At 44.0% G+C, this 19865-nt stretch overlaps 1 long non-coding RNA gene across 1 annotated transcript; it reads right to left on the bottom strand.

The window, feature by feature from the left end:
• Positions 1-10563: 10563 nt before the first annotated feature.
• LOC123057484 (uncharacterized) lies at positions 10564-11327 on the bottom strand. Its single transcript, XR_006426870.1, has 2 exons — positions 11136-11327; positions 10564-10983 (listed from the first exon to the last, which is right to left on the bottom strand). It is a non-coding gene; the product is annotated as an uncharacterized lncRNA (long non-coding RNA).
• Positions 11328-19865: the final 8538 nt, after the last annotated feature.

Here is a 19865-nt window from a genome sequence, read left to right as displayed (position 1 = left end):
CTACATTGATTTTAACAACACCTACCACCGGCTTCTTCCACATTTGAGGATTTGTAGTTTTATTTACAAGATAAGCCTACAACCCAGTATGCTTGGGCTGAAACCTCCGGGTAAGGCTATCCTTCCTGTTTAGGCCTCCAGTGCCAATGGCCCGCTAAACCAGCCCACCGCATAGACCATACAAATGTGCCCACTGCGGGGGGCTATTTAGGCCTCCAGTGCCTATGGCCCGCTAAACTAGCCCACTGCATAGACCATGCAAATGTGCCCACTTCACTTTAAAAGAATAAAGTAGCCCTAAAAAAACTTTAAAAGAATAAAGTCTGCAACTTCCAGTGAAAAATAATAAGGCACTAAAGTTTGAAACTTTCACTAGATAAAACTGAAGTTTGAAATCCGTCCTAGAAAAATAATATGGACATACATGATCAAGTGTTATTGTGTTCCCAAAAGTGATATCTCAGCATGGGGGCATTGGAGCCCGTTTTTTGTAAGTTCAAAAAACAGGGTTTTATGGTTTGAAATTTTCTAAATTTTTGTGCACATGCACATATAGCAGTGCAGTATAACGAGGAAAATTTTCATCAATATACGTGCTTGCATTTGAGAGATAAAAAAAGACAAATATCATGCAAATTTGGGGCTTGGCTTTTGTTGTTTTTTGGCCGAAACTTTTTCCTTTTTGCGCAGCATACAATACAGTTTATTTTTGAACGAAATTTCACAGGTACTTAGGCCACATGCATGTGTATTCATGTAAAAACAAAAAAAAAATCAAACTTTTAAGCACTTATTTTGGGGTGGTTAAAAAACAGGCTACAATGCACCCGTACGATAGTCAAAGGTCGACACTAGCTACTAGGCTCTACACGCAGTGTACGTGCTGCAGCCTATGCACCGTCGGCGTCAAACTAGCTAGAGACCCTAACCGGATTAGAGCTTTTTTTCAGACCTACATGGAGATTGAAAATGCAATCACTCACTTTTCGCTTCATCAGGATCTCATTGAGCACCATTGACAAAGGGTTGGGTAGTAACACATTCCATTTTCCATTCATGTTCATTTAATGCATGTGTGATCTGTATTCGGCACAAGTTTTGTATTGTATTATTTAGTTTGTTTCGGTGATTTAAATAATTATTGTATTTTGGATGATTGTTGTATTGTAATATTGATATTTTCTTATATTGCAAATTCGTAATTCTTAATATGTGCATATGTGTCAAATTCAGATAAAACCGAATCTGGTATGCGGGCCGGCGCGGACGCCGGCAGAGCAGACACCGCATAGCGGAAGTGTAAAACGGAATATCCGCGAATATTCTGTTTTATAGTTCCGCTATGTAGGATCTGCTCGGCCGGCGCCCGCGCCGGCCCACAAAACCGTTTTTCCGTAAACTATAAATGAGTTTTGTGGATTGACAATATACGGGATCTGCTAGAGATGCTTTAATGGTCTGGTCCAGTCTGCAGATATTTCCTACTAGCTCATGGCGATACGGTCAGCACCGTCGTCGTCAACACTCAACACTGAACTCCTTCCCGCAAAACACACACACATGCACACAACTCTCCATGGTACGGACCATGTTAGCTAGTCTAATATTTTGGTAGCGATCACATTGCTTTCTTACAAAGTTGACTCTGGCTACCGGGGATTGATAGCACTAAAAGGAGTATGCTTTTTCGACTGGATTTTTCATTCTCAAGTCAAACTTTATTTTGACAGTTCATTCTCACTCAAAATTCAACAGAATTCGCTCCAGCCCCCTCACGGTTCTTATCCAACTCCATAAACGATACACCCATCTGAACAACGGGCGCTAGCTAGACTCTAGCTAGGACCTTTAACACTGTATGGAAGAGTCAAGCAAAATGATAAAATCACTCAGACACTAACACTGACACTAAAGTGCGAGAGGGTTTTCCTTCCCTTATTATCCTTAAAAAAAGATTGTACATGCTTTTATGGAGAGATGGCCATCGCATCGGTGGTGCGCCATACGCATGGAGGGGCATTCGCAACAGCCTGCAGGGTCTTGCGGTGTGGTGGCGGCAATTTCTTCCACGGAGACCCGGGTTTTGGTGATGGAGGACCCACTCCCTCATGGTCTCCATCTGGATGAACTGCATACATACATACATACACACATGTCAAGAACCACCAATCATCCTCAGTAACGCCATGCAAATAGGCAGATCTTACATGAAGTTTGGTCTTGAACATATTCATACTGGTCCTAACAATTGCTTGTCGTTAAATGAAAAGGCTAATGCTTATACACTGGTGGAAAAAGGGCCTTTGGTCGCGGTTCGCAACTGCCATTAGTCGCGGTTGCGCAACCGCGACAGACCGGGCGCGACTAAAGGCCCCCCCCTTTAGTCGCGGTTGCTTAAGAACCGCGACTAAAGGCCCGTCCACGTGGGCGCCAGGTGGCCGTCGGGGCGGAGGACCTTTAGTCGCGGTTCTTCTGGCCAACCGCGACTAAAGGCCGCCGCAGGTTTAGGGTTTTAGCCCCCCCCCCCTTAAACCTGTTTTCTGTTTAATTTGTATTGTTTTATTTCTTTTGTGCTTTATTTTAATTTTGAAGGAGTTTCATATATTCTACGGTACTACATACATGCATATGAATGTACAATTTCAAATAAATTTGAAATTAGAACCAAAAAGAATTCAAGAGGAATATACAATATATATTCAATATCATCGGATGACCATATACAATTTTGAACAAGTTTCCATACATGATTTAATGCATATAAAGTTCTACGTCCTCGTAATAGTGTTCTCCTTTAGGATGGAGGACTTCCCTGCTGAACCATCCAGCTAGTTCCTCTTGAAGTGGTCGGAAGCGAGCTTCTGGACTAAGCATCCACCGGAGGTTATTCCTCTGAGCATTGGTATCACTCGGAACCCGCTCAGAGGTGTATCTCCGGATCATCTCACAGACATAGTATCCACATAGATTGGTCTCCGGTGGCTGAATATCCCCAGCATTCTTAGCCTTTAACATTTTGAATTCTAGCTCTTTTTTGAATTCACCGACCTTTGTATCTACGAACCGTCTCCAAACCCTACGAGGCAAAGAAAATTAAATGAACAAGAGAGTTATTAATTAGTTACTTGATATTAGGAAATGAACGAAATAGGCCGATCGATATAGAGCGCAAATGAATGAAAATAATTACTTCTGCAACATTCTTCTCATGCCGCCCCAAAGCTTTGGATCCATATTCACAGAGTCGTGGACGAGACATTCTGAGGTGTTAACTTTAATTACTAGCAGAATCCAGTGGAACCTGCGGACACGATACATGCACAGTACGTCATGCATAACTCATCGATTAGCCGGCCACATACCATGCATGGAGTAAACAAAAGAGAATGTGCTCAAGACAGAAACACTCACTCAAAATGGTAAGGAAATAGAATATCACTTTTGAGTTCCTGCTTTGTAAGAAAGTGCCACAGGTCTGCCTCCACGTCGGCGGGGTGACGCTCCAACACATGTCCATTAACGATGTGTGGGTCAATGAACCCAACATCATGGATGTTCCTTACTCTGCATTCCTTAATCTTCATTCTGCATGTATAATAGCGGACACAACAATATAGTTAGGACATATATATAGTGCAGGCAATATGAACGAGATGGGGTAGAAATTAATAAATCACTTACAGAACATAGCAACTGATGATAGATTTATCGAGCTCGCGCAGATTGAAAAGCTGGAACAATTCACTCAGTTCAATTTGTACATAGTAATGTTTGAAGTGATGCTCATGTCTAACTTCCGCATAAATATATTCTTTGGCGTTTTTATTTTTTATGTAACCCTTGTACCATTTTAGCAGACCTTTCATTTGTGGAGGTAGATCCTTTTCCTGCGCAGGCTCGACGAGAGGCCCATTCTTGACATATGTAATTACTACCTCCTTCACTGGCGCCTCATCAAGGCCTAACAGTTCACGAAGAGTAATACCTAAGTTGGCCGCTTGTTCTCTGGCACTCGTTACAGTCAATCCCTGTGCTGCCGCAGCTTGTATGATCTCGGGGGCATCCGGACAGAAGGCTTCCACTATAAGCGGGGCAATCGATTGTTTACTTTGTTCCCCGAGCTGGGCAACTTGTTTCCCGCTTTTTTTACTTTCGGCCTTCTCCCGCTCTTTGTTCTCCTTGAACATGAGTGCCTGCCTGCGAAGTTCACGTGCATAGTCGTTAGGCAGATTCTTCGCGGCTTGGGACGGTGTGCTCAAAAATGACTTAGCCCACTTCTTTTGCTCATCAGAAAATACTGGCTTGGGCTCGGGCTCTCTTTTCTTCTTGCAGTCCGCCTTCCATTTCTCCAAATCAGCAGCCGAGGCCGCGTCGACTTCCTCGGCACTACGTTCCCAAGGCCTTGTGGGGAGAGGCTTCAGTGATGGCTCCGGTACCTTTGTGGTCTTAGGTACATAAGGGTCCGGGTTAATAATCCAGGACTGCTTCTGCTTCTTTGCCGGAGGTGGATTGGGGGGCGGCGTCTGATCACCCGCCGGACGAGGACTGGGGGGCGGCGGCTGATCACCCGCCGGACGTTGTGGACTGGGGGGGCGGCGTCGGCTGACGTGACGGAGGTGTAGGTGAACCGCCACCACCACCACCACCACCACCACCACCACCACCGCCACCGCCACCACCACCACCGTAGGGGGGTGGACTTGTTGTCCTTGGCGCCTCGCCTGGAAACTTGATAAACTTCTTTTGCCATAGAATGAAATGGCGCTTGACATCTCCAAGTCTTTTCTCCCCTTCAGGTGTAGCAATGTCAATCTCCAGGTCCTCAAACCCTTGGACTATGTCCTCCACCGTGACACGAGCATAGCCATCTTGAATGGGGTTGTTGTGGTGGAGTGCTCCAGGTAAACATGGTAAAGCACTGCCGATGGCTACCTTCATGGACATGTTCCCGATAGGATAATACAGATGACATTCTTTCATCTCCTTTATATCGTCCACGGGGTAGCGAGGATGCTCCGGTGAAGTAATTTCGACCACCAGAGGCTCCGGTGCAGTAATTTGGACCACCAGAGGCTCCGGTGCAGTAATTTCGATCGTCGGTGCATCTGCACCAGCCGGTGGGGCCTCCGTGGAAGCCACGCTGCTTCTCCGCTGCTGGCTTCCGAGATCCGCTGGATGATCTTCATGCTGCACCCGAGCTGCATCTCTTTCGGCTACTAGTACACTCATGGTTTTCTTCATCACATCCATTTCCGATGCCAACCGCGCCACAACATCTGCTTCCCGATCCATCTTTCTCTTACGGCTTCTGTAACCGTACGGGTCATCGTTCTGGGGGAACCCTATTTTCCACGGAATGTGCCCCATGCCTCGTACACGTCCTCCGTGTTCAGGATTCCCGAGGGAAAGACCCTTTAGTCGCGGCCCGCCACCCCAACCGCGACTAAAGGTATCCTTTAGTCGCGGTCCGCCTCCCCAACCGCGACTAAAGGGCTGTGCTAGAACTGGCGCGGTGCGGTGGGATGTTTAGTCCCACCCCGCTAGCCGAGAGGCTTCGACAGTGGTTTATAAGCGCGGCTGCGCTTACCACTTCGAGCTCCTCTCAAATGCAGGCTTACGGGCCTATTCTGTCACTGTGTGCCTGTGGGCCTACTGGGCCTTCTGCGGGCCTGAATCCTGGCCCGTTAATGGGTTTCTAGTCATATTCAGGCCGTGGTGGCCCAGTAGGTGGCATATTTTCTTTTTTTCTTCCTTTTTTCCTTTTTCCTTTTTTCTTATGTTTTTCTTCTGTTTGTTTTTTCTTCTGTTTTTCCTTTTTTCTTCTGTTTTTTTCTTCTGTTTTTTCTTCCTTTTTCTTCTGTTTTTTCTTCCTTTTTCCTTTTTCCTTTTTTCTTCTGTTTTTTTCTTCTGTTTTTTCTTCTGTTTTTCCTTTTTTCTTATGTTTTTCTTCTGTTTGCTTTTTTCTTCTGTTTTTTTCTTCTGTTTTTTCTTCATTTTCAAATCTTAAAAATACAATTATATATCAAAAAAATCAGAAAAATAAAACTAATTCATTTTAAAACCCCTTGAAGGTTTGACAAAAGGTTTGATACAATAAATTATTACACATCATTTCTTCCCTTGTGTCCCTGCTTGCTTACGATTGTGCCGTATCCATGGAGCATCCTCATCATTTAACTTAATGCTTGGGTCGGTGTTCACTTTGAAGGGCGGAATTTCAGCAAACATATTATAATCTTCTGACATGTCTGTCTTGTCCTCCACTCCCACGATGTTTCTTTTCCCTGAAAGAACAATGTGGCGCTTTGGATCATCGCATGATGCACTGATCGTTTTCTTATCTTTCCGTTTCCTCGGTTTGCTACTCATGTCCTTCACATAGAAAACCTGAGCGACATCTTTCGCTAGGACGAATGGTTCGTCAAGGTAACCAAGATTGTTGAAATCCACCATTGTCATTCCGTATTGCTGGTCCACCTTTACCCCACCTCCTGTTAGCTTGAACCATTTGCACCGGAACAAAGGGACCTTAAAGGAGGGTCCATAGTCAAGTTCCCATATCTCCTTAAAATCTCTTCGACTAGGTGAACCAGGAGGTGCGTCATAATATTGAAGAAGGATGGCGGGAACACCAACTCGAAACTGACAAGACATTGGATCACATCGTTCTGTAACCGTGGTAGAACTTCTGGATTGATTACCTTCTGAGAGATTGCATTGAGGAATGCACATAGCTTCACAATGGCTACTCGAACATTTTCCGGCAGGAGCCCCCTCAAAGCAATCGGAAGCAATTGCGTCATAATCACGTGACAGTCGTGAGACTTCAGGTTTTGGAACTTTTTCTCCGCCATGTTTATTATTCCCTTTATATTGGACGAGAATCCAGACGGGACCTTCATACTGCTCAGGCATTCAAAAAAGATGACCTTCTCTTCTTTGGTCAGAGCGTAGCTGGCACGACCTTGAAACCATTCCGGATGCCGGTCATCAGGGTCTTTCAAACGTTGCTGGTCCTGCCGTGCTTCCTTTGTATCATTTGTCTTCCCATACACGCCCAAGAAGCTTAGGAGGTTCACGCAAATATTCTTCGTAACGTGCATCACGTCGATTGCAGAGCGGACATCTAGGACTTTCCAATATTCTAGCTCCCAGAATATAGATTTCTTCTTCCACATGGCTGCGTGCCCGTCAGCTCCCTTCGGAACTGATTGTCCGCCAGGACCCTTTCCAAAGATGACTTTCAAATCCTTGACCATATCAAATACCTCAGCACCAGTGCGTTCCGCAGGCTTCGACCGGTGATCTGCCTTGCCGTTGTAATGCTTGCCTTTCTTTCTTACTGGATGAATTTTCGGAAGAAATCGACGATGCCCAAGGTACACGTTCTTCTTACAATTTGGCAAATGTACACTTTCAGTCTCATGTAAGCAGTGCGTGCATGCATTGTATCCCTTATTTGACAGTCCCGAAAGGTTACTAAGAGCAGGCCAATCGTTGATGGTTACGAAAAGCAACGCTCGTAGGTCAAATTCCTCTTGTTTGTGCTCATCCCACACACGGACACCACCCCACAGCTGTAAAAGTTCATCAACTAATGGCCTTAGGTACACATCGATGTCGTTGCCGGGTTGCTTCGGACCTTGGATGAGCACTGGCATCATAATGAACTTCCGCTTCATGCACAACCAAGGAGGAAGGTTGTAGATGCATAGAGTCACGGGCCAGGTGCTATGGCTGGAGCTCTGCTCGCCAAAAGGATTCATGCCATCCGTACTTAGAGCAAATCTTATGTTCCTTGCGTCAGCTGCAAAATCTTTGAACCATCTGTCGATCTTTCTCCATTGCGTTCCATCTGCGGTGTGTCTCAACTCCCCGTCCGACTTACGGTCCTCTTTGTGCCATCGCAACAACTTGGCATGCTCTTTGTTCCTGAACAGACGTTTCAACCGTGGTATTATAGGAGCATACCACATCACCTTGGCGGGAACCCTCTTCCTGGGTTTCTGGCCCTCAACATCGTCACCAGGGTCATCGCCTCTGATCTTATAACGCAATGCAGTGCATACCGGGCATTCATTCAAATTCTCGTATTCACCGCGGTAGAGGATGCAGTCGTTGATGCATGCATGTATCTTCAGAACCTCTAAACCTAGAGGGCAGACAACCTTCTTTGCTTCGTACGTACTGGCGGGCAACTCGTTATCCTTTGGAAACATATTCTTCAACATTTTCAGCAAGTTTTCAAATGCCGAGTCAGCTACACCTGCCTCTGCCTTCCATTTCAGCAAATCCAGTGTGCAGCCCAGCTTTTTCAGACCATCATCGCATCCGGGGTACAGCGCCTTTCTGTGATCCTCTAACATGCGATCCAAATTCTCCCTCTCCTTTTCAGTTTCGCAGCGTCTCCGTGCATCAGCAATGGTCCGACCAAGATCATCAACGGGATCATCACGTGCCTCTTCTTCACCTTCCCCTTCACCTTCAGCATCCTCCATGAAAGTATCACCGAAATGAGCAAGATAGCTTTCATCGATGAAATCATCCCCTTCTTCATCTTCTTCCATTATAACCCCTCTTTCTCCATGCTTGGTCCAACAATTATAGCTTGGCATGAAACCGTGCCGAAGCAGATGCATGTGAACATCTCTTGAGGAAGAGTAACCCTTCTGATTCTTACAGATAACACATGGACAGATAACAAAACCCCCCTGCTTGTTCGCATTAGCCACTACGAGGAAATCTTTCAAACCCGTAGTGAACTCGCCGGAGAGTCGGTTACCGTACATCCATTGCCGATTCATCTGCATTATTATAATATAAAATATATAATTAACCATCATGCATTTGTTAAACTAACTAGCTACAAACAATATAAATTAAACAATGAACTGCACACATGCATATTTTATCAATGACACACATGCATGAAAGGTTCAAGTTGCTAACCGCGATCGAGGAGGAAAAAATAAATGAGGAACCTCAAGTGTGGCTCCAACACTTCATATCATGTTTGTTTCACCCTCTTAGGGTATTTCATCAAACACCTTGTGTGCATAAGAGGAACCAAAAGCAAACCTACACCCCCTTGTGAAGCTTGTGAAGAGAAGTGGCACCAAATGGCTAAGTGAGTGTGCTGAACTGGTATATATAGGGGAGGAGATTTAGTCGCGGTTGGCCTGGACAACCGCGACTAAAGGCCTTTGCGCACCTTTAGTCGCGGTTGGCCTGGCCAACCGCGACTAAAGCCCCTCACGTGCACCAGCTGGCCACCGAGCGCCCTGGGCCCAGGCCTTTGGTCGCGGTTCGTCTGCCGAACCGCGACTAAAGACCTCATTAGTCGCGGTTCCTACAGTTTCGCGACTAATGGGGCTGGACGGAAGCCTCTTTTTCTACCAGTGTTACCTTGGATGGCCACCGAGCATGGCAGGAAGCAGCAAAGGAATATGATGGCCATGATTGCCATAGCTAGTGTGACGGAAGAAGAAGAGGAAGAGCGCTTCATAATTTTCTTCCCAATCATCTTCATGTGGTGCTGCTACTTGATGACTGTAATTAATCGTGTATAATTGTGTGAAGTGACAAGAGGCCAGATTGCTTTGCCTTGGGAAGAGCTCATTAGTCCATATATATACTCTTAGAGATATCAAAAGTTAAGAGTGCTAGCTGGTTCAACACTCATGGGGATGAGACTTCAATATGGTCAAAGTCTGCTCCCGCTCAATATTTTAAGAATCTTGTTAGAACCTTATGACCATGGTATGTAAGACAAATAGAACATACAATATTTTAAGAATCTTGTTGCCCATCGATCAATTGGAAGCTTGTGCCACCCCACGGCTTTTTTTTGTTGTAAGGTCTTGGTCAAGTTATCAACACAATACAACCAATTATCCTTTTAATGGTAGGCAATCTACCAACGATAGTGATATGTCAACTGTCGATTCGTTAATCTCTATGCTCCATGACTACAGTATTTGATAGACGTATGTGAGTTTGTAAATGTGCTGGTTGTGTTAGCTGTATTACTGTATTTAAAAAACACAAGAAAGCAAGACCACTATATTTAATCTCACTGCAACGAGTGAATAAATCCTAACCTCAGTGACGCCAAACTGGTTCACTAGACTAGGGATAGAATTTCCACATCAGCACACCAAAAGAAATCCCAGGATCTGTGAAGAACTTGTTTCCTCGCTCCATGATTTTCAACTGCAGCTCCGGGAGCGGAGGGACTCTGAACAGGCCCTCAATATTTTAAGAGCTAGGTGTGTAAAACGTCTACCAACTCTGAAGAACAAGAGCATCGCCAGCAAGGTGCATCTTAGGTAAATTTGGTTTTGTTAATTCTTAATTGTATGAGAATATATTAGTACCCACCTGATTTGGAGAACCAATCGTTTGATATTAATCCGTGCATCATTCACCTTTTTATAAGTCTAAGAAAAAATATATATCTTTTCTGCCAGACAAACAAATTTTACAACACAGTGAACATTTTCCATATTTCCATCAAAGAAAAAAGGAGATAAGAACACCATCGTCTCTTTTTCCATGCAAAGATCAGAAAGTATTTTTTATTCCTTTTAAGGTGCCGTGGAACAACTAATAATTACACATAATAGTACATATATAGCACGGTCATCCATCATACGACAAGACAGGAGGCAGAAGCTGGCTAGGCTATAGCATCGACCGCTCAGTGATTTTCAAAATGAAAGGCCTCCAATGATCTCACTTTGATCAGCTTGCATGCCCAAACTCAGGACATGGTTTATTGACCGCTCCTGCCCACAGCTTCAACGGCATGCGTACTTGACCATTGGTAATTTTACGGGGTGTTTGCTGTACCAACCAGCAGGGTCTTCCGGTGCGGCGGTGGCGGCGGAGTGGTGGGGCGGTCGCAGCCGGGGCACCTGTGGCGCCCTGACCCAGGGATCGGCGCCGGTGGACCCACTCCTGGACGATCTCCTTCTGGAAGATCTGCAATGATATGTATACACATATCACTAACTACTCATCATCTGTAACTCCATGCATATACCCAGAGCTTGCATGCAGCCTGGCCTAGAAAATATTACGTACGTTCTTCTCCTGATGCTTACCTATTGTCAAGTGAAATATCTAATGCTTACCTTGCACGGCCACCGAGCATGGCAAGGAGCAATATATGAACATCAGAGCCAAGATTGCCACAGTTGCCGCGGTTGAAGAAGAACAGGAGCGCTCCATAATCTTCTTGTCAATTATGTCGGTGTTAGGCTTCTACTTTTGGTGGCTGTAATTAACCTTGTAATTTTGTAGACAATGCAAATGGCCAGATTGCCTTACTTTGCGAGTGAGCTCCTTTGTCCATATATATACTTATAGATGAAATGGTATGAGTGTTGGTTCTACATTCAATATTTGTCAATGAGGCTCTCGTTCTCAGGGACTTTGATATGGTCAAAGTCTACTCCCGGACTCCCGGTCAATAGGGACATACGTGGAACCTTATGACCATGTTAGGTGGAGAAGATAGAGCCTTCAATATTTTGAACACCTGCAACCTATTGACCATGTGTAAGCTTGTGCCACCACGTGGCATATTTTGTTGTAAATCTCGGTCAAGCTATCAACACGGTCAAACCTATTATCCTTTTGCTGATACTCAGTGTCGTGTCAATTGTCACTTTGTCATTCTTTGATGCTCTTTGACTATAGTAGATGCTATGGCATAGTGTGTGGAGGTCTGTTACGGGAGGTTTCTTGAAAACAATCCAAGAAACAAGACCATCATAATGGGCAATGGTCGAACTAATACTAACCTCATTGATACCAAACTTACTCCCTAGATATGTGTGAGGTTGCTGCCTGCATTGGCTAAGCATGGTAGTACGACCACAGCAATCTACTCGTTCTCGTACCATCACACAATTTTTCCCCCGAAAAAGCAAAATCAACCTTTGCGCATGACAACCATAAAAAATAAACAGTTGCTCTTAGCTGTAAAATGTGCAGGTGGCCAGATTGCCTTGCCTTGGGAATTACTCTCCTAATCTGTAAGCCCCTCTCGAATTTGTGCCTAAATTTCACTAACAAAATATAAGTTATATGGCACAAAAAGTGTATCCTTGGATTCATATCCAAAATAAGGTTTCAAGGATTTACTTTTCATTGCATATAGCTCATGATTTGATATCAAATTTTAGGTCAAAATTAGGCTCCAATTTTAGGAGCGTTATAAACCCGGACAGAGAAAGTAGATAGAAGTTAAGAGTGTTAGTTAGTTCTATATTCATGGAGACTCTCAGTTTCAGGGTCTTCAATACTGTCAAAGTCTACTCCTAGACTCCCGGTCAACAGTTATACTTGGAAGTTGGAACCTTATAAACATGGTAGTATGACACCAGCGATATACTCATTCCTGTACCATCACAACTTATTTCCCCTAAAACAGAAAAATTAATCCTTTGCACATGACAATCATAAAAAAAAAGTTGCTCTAAGTTGCAAAATGTGTAGATGGCCAGATTGCCTTGCCTTGGGAATTACTCTCCTCGTCTATCTTTCTTAGTCCCTCTCGAATTTGAGCCTAAATTTCACTAACAAAACATAAGTTATATGTCACAAAAATTATATCCTTTGATTCATATTACAAATCATGTTTTCAATGATTTACTTTCCATGGCATATAACTCATGATTTAATAGTTAAATTTTAGGTCAAAATTAGGCTCCAATTTGAGGAGCCTTATAAAATCAGACGGAGAGAGTAGATAAAACGTCAAGAGTGTTAGTTGGTTCTATATTCATGGAGGCTCTTAGCTTGAGGATCTCCGATATGGTCAAAGTCTACTCCCAGCCTCCCGGTCAACAGATGTACTTCGAAGTTGAAACCTTATGATCAAGTTAGGTGAGGCAAATAGAACATCCAATATTTTAAGGAGCTCACACCATCGTGGCCTCTGAAGCATGTGGAAGCTTGTACCATCCTGCCACTTATATTGTTCTGTAAAATGTAATTATTAATCCTCGGTTAACTTGAACGTATACATCTATTTTACTGATACGTCTCCAACGTATCTACATTTTTTGATTGTTTCATGCTATTATATTATCTATCTTGGATGTTTTATATGCTATTTTATATTATTTTTGGGACTAACCTATTAACCTAGAGCTCAGTCCTAGTTTCTGTTTTTTCCTTATTTTTGAGTTTCGCGGAAAAGGAATATCAAACGGAGTCCAAATGAGCTGAAAATTTACGGTGATTTTTTATGGACCAGAAGAAGCCCCCAAAGCAAAAGAGTTGGGCCACAAGAGCCACGAGGCCTCCACATGGGTGGAGGGCGCGCCCTCCGTCCTTGTGGTTGACTCGTGGACCCCCTGACTTGTTCTCGACGCCAAAAATTCTTATAAATATAGAAACCCCTAGAAATAAACCTATATTGAGAGTTCCACCGCCGCAAGCCTCTGTAGCCACCAAAAACCAATCGGGGCCCTGTTCCGGCACCCTGCCGGAGGGGGAAACCATCACCGGTAGCCATCTTCATCATCCCAGCGCTCTGCATGACGAGGAGGGAGTAGTTCACCCTCGGGGCTGAGGGTATGTACCAGTAGCTATGTGTTTGATCTCACTCTCTCTCTTGTGTTCTTGATTTGGCACGATCTTGATATACCGCGAGCTTTGTTATTATAGTTGAATCATATGGTGTTTCTCCCCTCTACCTTCTTGTAATGGATTGAGTTTTCCCTTTGAAGTTATCTTATCGGATTGAGTCTTTAAGGATTTGAGAACACTTGATGTATGTCTTGCATGTGCTTATCTGTGATGACAATGGGATATTCACGTGATCTACTTGATGTATGTTTTAGTGATCAACTTGCAGGTTCTGTGACCTTGTGAACTTATGCATAGGGGTTGGCACACGTTTTCGTCTTGACTCTCTAGTAGAAACTTTGGGGCACTCTTTGAAGTTCTTTGTGTTTGTTTGAATAGATGAATCTGAGATTGTGTGATGCATATCATATAATCAGACCCGCGGGTACTTGTGGTGACATTGGAGTATCTAGGTGATATTAGGGTTTTGGTTGATGTGTGTCTTAAGGTGTTATTTTAGTACGGACTCTGGGGGTATTTGTGACACTTATAGGAATAGCCCAATAAATCGATCAGAAAGAATAACTTTGAGGCGGTTTCATATCCTACAATAATCTCTTCGTTTATTCTCCGCTATTAGTGACTTTGGAGTGACTCTTTGTTGCATATTGAGGGATTGTTCTATGGTCCAATTATGTTATCATTGTTGATAACATTGTTGCATGAACCCTAGGCCTTGTTTTCAAGCATTGCAATACCATTTTCACTCACTTTTACCACTTACTACCTTGCTGGTTTTATATTTTCAGATTACAAAAACCTATATCTGCCATCCATATTGCACTTGTATCACAATCTCTTTGCCGAACTAGTGCACCTATACAATTTACCATTGTATTGGGTGTGTGGGAACACAAGAGACTCTTTGTTATTTGGTTGCAGGGTTGTTTAAGAGAGACCATCTTCATCCTACGCCTCCCACGGATTGATAAACCTTAGGTCATCCACTTGAGGGAAATTTGCTACTGTCCTACAAAACTCTGCGCTTGGAGGCCCAACACAAGTCTACAAGAAGAAGGTTGCGTAGTAGACATCATTTACCAATTAATAAGCATTGCTTTCTCAAAAGATGTTTTAATTCATAGCCAAAACCAACCTATAGTTTGGTGGTGGTTGTACCCCCTGCACACCAAGAATCAAAACAAACATGCAGTTTAATCTTAGAAGTGCATGCAAAGACGGGAGCCACCATTCAGGGAGACAAGCTAACATATTACTCTCTCCAATCCATTCTACATTGTGCATAACGTTGGACTCGTATACCAATGAAGCGATCCATTCGGTTTTTTTGGACTAATGTGCACTTGCTTTTGCATGTAAGGGAAGTTGGTTTATTGTTAACCTGCATGCAGTGATTGGTTCTCCTCAATTCCCGAGTCGGTTTCTCTCTCCTGCTCTGCATGGTGTGCAGAACAAAGGCTATTACTCCCTCTGTAAAGAAATATAAGAGCGTTTATATCACTATTTTAGTGATATAAACGCTCTTATATTTCTTTATGGATGGAGTATTAGTTTGATTGGTTGCACGCAAGCCGAATACTAGGGACAGCATGGGAAAGAATCAGTGACATGGGCAACACACAGAGTAAATCGGAAAAAGGGGAAAAGTTATTTGCAGAGTAAAATGGGTCGGAGGGGGTATAATGCACTTCACACTGAGAATGCAAAAATATGTTATATAGTGCATCTTTTTTGAGTGCTAACTCTAACAGCTAATCTTTTACATGCTTATAAAATTATGAGGTGAACAAAATTAAACTACAAGAATATGTATCTACCAGACGACATATTGTACACTGGACATAATTGTCGTATCTTCTATATCAAGAGATCATCACTTTACTAAGAGAAGACAAACCATTTTGTTTTTGTTTCTATCTCTTCTAGATCAACAATTATCATATGTGGTACTAGCAACATAGCACTATTGTAGACAACCTAATACCCTTAAACTAACTCATCATCCCAACAGTAGGTCCATAGTGGTGTGGCTCTGTATGATAGTGTGGACTGATGATCTGCTATTTTTGTCTGGGCCAAAACGCAACGAAGCAGGATTGGTTTGGCCGGTATTCATGTCTCATGCTAGATTTTGTTTCTTGTGTCTCTATGTGGGGATCAGATTTGGATCTGAAATTTATAAGAAGTCCAAAAAAAAGTGAATCATTGTGCTTGTATGAAACTGTATGGTGATCCACAATACGAAGATCTTATTTTTTTTCTTCGAAAAGGAGGATTACCCCCAGCATTTCATAATAACCGTGTATTTCCTGCATTGGGAGGAAACGAGTTTGAGTCCCTTCTTTCCACCTTTTTATTTCTCAGGATACGCAAGGCACAAAACTAGTTCAAGCCTTATCTATAACTAGTACGTAGTTTAGAAGAAATAGAATTCAAAATTGTTATAAAGTTTTTCCAAATATGTGGTATTTCATGGTTACAACGAAAAACTGTGAGTTCCGTATCCAAATGTTCGCAATCTTCCCTATTATCATCGTGGGCTGGACCATGGGCTTGCTCTCCTGGGCTTGGGCTTCTCAAAAGCCACGGAAGGCAACAGCTACATATATATTCGAGGGAATTTTTTTTGCGAATAATATATACGAGGGAATTGACTACAGACAAGTGGCTCTCAAAGAAAACGACTACAGACAACTCCGTGGATTAGTAGTTTATATAGGACTGCTTCGGCGCGGCCTCCTCGCTTTTGTTTCCTCTTCCTCGTGTTCGTGTTCCTCTGCACCTCTGCCATGGCTTGATCCTCTGGATTAATGGCTTGCAGTTCAAATCAGTGAGCAACTGACCTACGTACTAGTGTGCTGCTAACACTAAAACCTTGGTCTCAGGTAGATCCTTCTGTTTTACTTTTTCCGAAATGGAGTCCACGGCCCAGACTCAGCCCTTCTATTTTCTGGTGAGCATGTATGAATGGACCATGCACAAGGCACGACTCACTTTTATGAATGGAGTATATAGTTTCACTATAGTTTTATCATGTACCGTAATAACATCCTATCTAGATATTGTTTATACAATTGTAATAACGATTCAACCATATTCGTTCATTATTTGTTTTCCAGAGTCTAACTTATATATATCAGTCCCACAAACAACCTTTCACACAGTGTGATTCAAAGATGAAAAGGAAAATCATGAAATAGCCGAGAGATCGACATGGCGCGGCAAGAAAACGAGACCCGGTGCTCATGGCATCGGTGCTGTTTCGAACATTAGGGGCATGTTGGCAGCTGCTCGCTGCAGGATCTTGCGGTGAGGCGCTAGTGTCGCTGGTGGCGTAGTGTCAAGGTGGCGGCATCCATGGACACAGCTAATGGATGTCCCGGGCCACGGCGTTGGAGGACCCACTACCGGGCAGAAACCGTCTGGATGAACTGCATACATGAAGCCATGGGTAGAATATTGGGACCGCTCATAATATTACTGCCAAACAAAAAAAAACTTAATACTTACCTTGGGTGGCCGTGGCGATGCCCATCGTAGACTTTGACCGTTTCATGAAGACTAGTCTATCGTGGCGATGGACATGGACTTCAATACGGTCAAAGTCTACGATCAACATGGACATATTTGGAGCTTTATGTCCATACGATCAAAGACTTGGCAAGCCACCATACAGGGAGATAAGAACCATTATTGTCTAGAAAAAAGGACAAGAACATCATCGTCACCCCAGTTAGTGCATTGCATCTGAAACAAGCTTTTATTCCATATTCAGATGGTCTGAAACCAGTGTTATTTCCACGCCGTTCTCCCGAAATACAGCACGGCCATACATCATACATACGCAGGCAAGAGGCAGAGTCATCGATCACAACTTGGACACCATGCGAACGCGACCGCGGGAGATGGACCGGCGATCTTACAGACTTACGGTGTAGTGTTTGGTGTACGAACCAGCAGCGGAGTCTTCCGGTGCGGCGCATGCGACATGTCTTTACCGGCGACGTGCGGGCCAGGCGGTCGCAGTCCGGGCACATGTGGTGCACCGGCCCGCCCCGGGGAGACGGAGGTGTCCGTCCCCCACCGGTTCGGTCTGCATGCATGCACGTCACTACACAAGGACATATACGGGTGAAAGTAATACTGAGGCCAACACGTACTCTCTCCGTTTCAAAAAAGATGACTTAACTGTGTATTAACTTTGTGTCAAAGTTAGTATAAAATTGGGTCATCTGTTACTAACTTTGTACCAAAGTTAGTACAAAGTTGGGTCATCTATTTTGAAACGAAGAAAGTACGTACCTGTGCTAACACGTACGTACGTCACTATAAAGGTTGACTCTGTAGATCTGTTTTGTAGGTAACATCCAAATCCAAGTGTATTAAAAACAGGGCTCAACCCAGATTACATTCAGTTTCACACAGAGAGGTAATATGTGTAGGTGTTGTTTTCAATATGAAATATGGTCACTACAAAAAGAAATGCAGTAGTTTGTTGCCCCATATGTCGATTAGATTGAATAGATGGGCTAAGGTTCTACAAAAGTTTGTCACATAAGATAAGAATATGTGTTGTGGTGTTACTAACGAGCTTAACGAGCTACTCGTGAAATTCGTTAGCTCCCTCGTTAAGCTCCTTAAGCTTAACGAGCTGAAATGAATGATTGGCTCTGTTCATTAAGAAGCGAGCTACTAGTTTGACGAGCTGAACTATCGAGTGCTCATTAAGCTCACGAGTTACGAGCTTTTGGTCCAGCCCTACCCATGACCGTACATGAGTAGCATGTGTGCCGGTCAATAGGGTCGCCTCAATGATCGAATTCGGTAGTTTCATTTTGTTTTATTCTGCAACTGAACTAGCCCCAGTTTCATTAATTGCTTATGAAAAATAACCAATTCATACAAGCGGCCAAAAACGAGGGATAGGGGAATAACAAAAATATGAAAGAGGCTTGCGAGTTGAAGCAATATTAAGAAACCCGTTGAGAATGTTTGATGTCGAACAACCAGTATGGGGCAAAAACCTACTAGCACGAGATACAAATGTTTGAAAAAGTTGGGGATCACAAATCAGCACAAATTACAACCAAAACCAGCACTTGCTCTAAAGATAGAAGCATCATTCCCAAACCACCTCCGGGAAGACCATCAGCAAGCAGTGTCCAGCAAATGCCGGGACGCTAGATCCACGCCATGGCAGGAGCCATCACATCACCTGTGATTCCACGGTGTCTTGCCCCGAGGCGCCGGAGGCATCCGACCTACATGGTTTCCTCCAGCAGACGTCTCACCGGAATTCCCTTCTCCCACTGGCCACTCTCCATCCCCCTGACCAAAATTTCCTCCTTCCGCTGGCCCCTCCACACCCCCCTGACCAAAATGGTTTCCTCCTCCCCTGGCCCCTCCCCAGCCCCCTGACCATTGGTTTCCCCCTCGCCCTGGGCCCTCCCTTGCCCGCTGACCAAATGCATGCCCTGATGCCATCGCAACAAAATATATGTCAAAATGGGCGTCCACTTCCACAATATATAAACTGGAAATGACGCGTGGTTGCGTACCTTTGCAAACGGCAGAGCATGGGAATGGCAGCAGGGAGCAGCAGCCCACGACCACCAGGCTGATTGCCATGGCGCGTGCGAGCGAGGACGGAGAGGAAGAAGACCGCTTCATGGTCGATAAGATGTCCTTGCCTTCCCAGCTTCAGCTCTGAGGAAATGGTTCGATGTCTCTTCGTGGTTGTGGTTGGGTTACTGCTCCTTGTTAAGTACTCTAACAGCAACGACAAGTGTGTCAAGTCAACAGATTGTCTGAACATCTAGACTAACCTAATGTAATCATGATCTAGTCAAGTCAAGTGCTCAAAGTTGTCTGTGCCCGACACTCAGTCTTTGCTGTCAGTGCATCTTAATCGCTGTGGCAGGCTTGAAACAGTCAAGCAAAGCTGTTGGTAACTATGACTACTCCAGCAACTCCGACTCCTACAAGCTGCTAGTGCTAGCTGAGCAGTTGTACTACTTGGCTACTTGAGATGCTCACTCGGTATGCAAGTATACTGCAAGTCTGCGTCTGCAAGTCCGCAAACCTCAACTCGGTTGCACGTTTCAATCTGTGGCATGAATCGGACTCATGGGACCAGAATGCAAGTATACTGCAAGTCTGCGTTGCAGTAAGTGGAGCAGCATGGCAGTTCACCGATAAGAAAAATAAACATCACAATATCAATAAGAAAATCAGAGTGCCACAGCGAAATATTTTCCTCACTG

The sequence above is a fragment of the Triticum aestivum genome, chromosome 3A, assembly GCF_018294505.1.
Source record: "Triticum aestivum cultivar Chinese Spring chromosome 3A, IWGSC CS RefSeq v2.1, whole genome shotgun sequence".
Taxonomy (NCBI): domain Eukaryota; kingdom Viridiplantae; phylum Streptophyta; class Magnoliopsida; order Poales; family Poaceae; genus Triticum; species Triticum aestivum.
The sequence above is the reverse complement of the archived record's forward strand: the minus strand, read 5'-3'. Positions and strand labels throughout refer to the sequence as shown.